Source organism: Manacus vitellinus, unplaced genomic scaffold, assembly GCF_001715985.3.
Source record: "Manacus vitellinus isolate BGI_N305 unplaced genomic scaffold, ASM171598v3 scaffold_15_pilon, whole genome shotgun sequence".
NCBI classification, from domain to species: domain Eukaryota; kingdom Metazoa; phylum Chordata; class Aves; order Passeriformes; family Pipridae; genus Manacus; species Manacus vitellinus.
The window spans coordinates 10,845,684-10,848,096 of record NW_021939122.1 but is presented as its reverse complement, the minus strand read 5'-3'; the positions used below and the strand labels follow the sequence as shown (position 1 = coordinate 10,848,096).

Genomic DNA, 2,413 nt, shown 5'->3' with positions numbered 1-2,413 from the left:
GAGGCAGCTGTGGGTGGGAGGGAAGGGGCCAGGCAGGGCCAGGGGGCAGGAAGGAAGAGGGTTCGTAGCAGTGCTTGGCACGTGCAGGACATGGTGGCTGGCATTTTCTGCACCTTGTGCAGGGGTGGCAGGAGCTGCCAGGCAGGAGGCCTGGAGCTGCTCGGGTCTGTGCTGCTCTCTGTGCCGGGCAGGGACATGATGGCATCCCTAGAGAGGCCTGGGGCTGGAGAGATGCCAGGGCAGAAGGAGCAGAGTGCCATCCGGACAGGGTCTCCCTGGGTGCAGCCACCCCAAGAGGATCCCACCAGGGATCCTGCCGCAGCCCCACGTGGTTCTTGCAGGACCCTGCACAACGCCTGTGGGGACAGAGCCTGGCATGGCCCCAGTGAGGGCAGGTGCTGTGCCTCTGCTGCCTGCAAAGATGCAGCCCCAGCCCCATGGTGGGAGCAGCAGCCCTGGCTGACCAAACTGCCCGGTGGAGCCTGAGCCCTCTCTCCTCCTCCCTGAAGAGCCAATACCAGCCCATCTGCTCTTGCCTGGGTGCGACTCACATTTCTGTTTGCTGAGTGTCCTTCAAGCATCACAAGGGTTTGAGCTCTCTTTTGCAAGCTGTGCCCATTAGCCCCAAGCAAGCTGCCCACCCTGGGTGCTGCACAGGCTGAGCCTGGGTGGCCCCAGGCAGCATCAAGCTGTGCCTGGCCAGGGAGGGGTGACAACACAGGGAGGGGAGGGAGGGGAGCCAGGGATGTAGTATGCGCATTTTCCTTTCTGCCTGTTGTTTGTTTTCCCTTATAAACCAGCAGGAATGCCTGGTGTTGGCCTGTGCTGGGAAAGCATCTGGGCTGGGGGTTGTGCCAGGTAAGGGAGGTACCTGCACATGGGACTCCCTCTGATCACACCCCAGGGACCCCATGTGTAGGGAATATGGGCAGGCTAGGCTAGGCTAGGCTTGCTCTGTGAGAAATTGGCCTTGTTGTGCCACAGAGTCCTGCCACACACAGGGACAGAGGGATTAGGCAGGTCACTGCATGCCCTGGATGTGCCCCAGGGATCAGACAGGGAGGGAGAGGAGGTGCAGAGCAGGAGGAGGAAAGCTGTGGGGCTCCGAAGGGGAACGTTGTTCCACATCCCTGTTGGCAGGTCCCTGGGTGCTTGGTCATGGATGGCCTCTCCTCAGGCCAGTGGAGACAGACATAGGCATTTCCAAAGTGACTTGTTCCTTGCTTTAGATGTGTTGTGCTCAGGGAGCAGCAGTGTCTTCCAGAGGGGCAGCCCCTCCTGGGCCACAGTAAGCCTAGAGCGCTTGTCCAGGCTCCCCTGATTCCTCCACAGTGCCAGGGGCAAGTGCTGGCCTGAGGAGCCTGTTATAACTATCTCAGTCCCCTGTGCTCCAGGGGTGCACACATGTCCCCCTGTGCCCTGTGTTCTCCAGAGCTCACACATGGACCCCAGCCCTGGAGGAGGACACGGCTGCCTGGCTGCTGCATTTTGGCCAGAGAAGAGTGCCAGTGAGAGGCTTGAAGTTGCTATGGGCTTGTTGGAGGAGGAGGTGGGCAGCTCTCCTGGATGAAAGCAGGGAGGAGCAGCCTCTGCCAGGCAAGAGTTGAGGTGGGACAAGGTGAAGGTCCCTTGTGGCACAGGTGGAAGGAAGTAGAGCAGCAGGATGAGGCTCTGTGTGTCAGACATAGGCCAGCTTAATGACCAGGCACACAAGGCTGAACAAAGGAGCTCTATCCTGTGGATCCCCAAGGGAATCTGGCCTGGGCAGGTCTGTGCCCCAGAGGCCAAGACAATTAGCTCCTGCCAGGCAAACCCTGCACCGCAGAGCTCCTGCCACATGTCCGTGCTGCACCTGTGCTACTGTAAGCACATCCCTCAGCTCCGCGAGATGATCCTGCCGTCTGGGAGCCAGAAAAAAAGCCACAGGAGGTGACATTCCCAAAGGGACTCTGGGCTTACTGAACAGAGGGTACCGAACAGAAGCAGGCCAAGCGCTGTGCACACTGTCCTCCCCTGCCCCTCCCGGGGAGCCGGGCTGGACCGCAGCTATGTCCAGTGTGCCGAGTTTGATTCACTCCCATACCTCACGTCCTCCAGGCGATTTTCTCTGTGCCACCTCTGCAAGGCAGCACAAGCCCAGGCAGTGACTTAGTATCCGGTCCTGCTCCACAGCTGTGCCAGGAGGCTGCAGGTCAGCTCACGGTGCCCATCCCGCCTTTCACTCCCGACAGTTCTTTTTCATTCCCCCGTGCCCGCCACGCGTGCGTGTCACCCCCAGCAGTCCCGCGCAAGGCTGGGCTCAGCGGAGCACCATTGGTGCTGCTGCACAGGCACCTCCGGCAAGGGGCAGGCTCACAGCCGCGGGACGAGCGGCGGACGGGAACAGCGCTGTCGCTGGTTCCCGGCAGCCCCC

The 2,413-nt window shown here is 61.0% G+C and overlaps 1 protein-coding gene across 2 annotated transcripts in view; it reads right to left on the bottom strand.

Annotated features, from left to right (window-relative positions):
• LDB1 (LIM domain binding 1) overlaps positions 1-2,239 on the bottom strand; it is a 29,068-nt gene extending 26,829 nt beyond the window's left edge. The window contains exon 1 of one of the 2 annotated variants that reach the window (XM_008934053.3): positions 2,084-2,239. The gene's annotated coding sequence lies outside the window, so the exon portion shown is untranslated. The remainder of the gene's footprint in view (positions 1-2,083) is intronic. The other variant, XM_018069235.1, reaches the window with a different exon arrangement.
• Between the last annotated feature and the right edge of the window lie 174 nt (positions 2,240-2,413).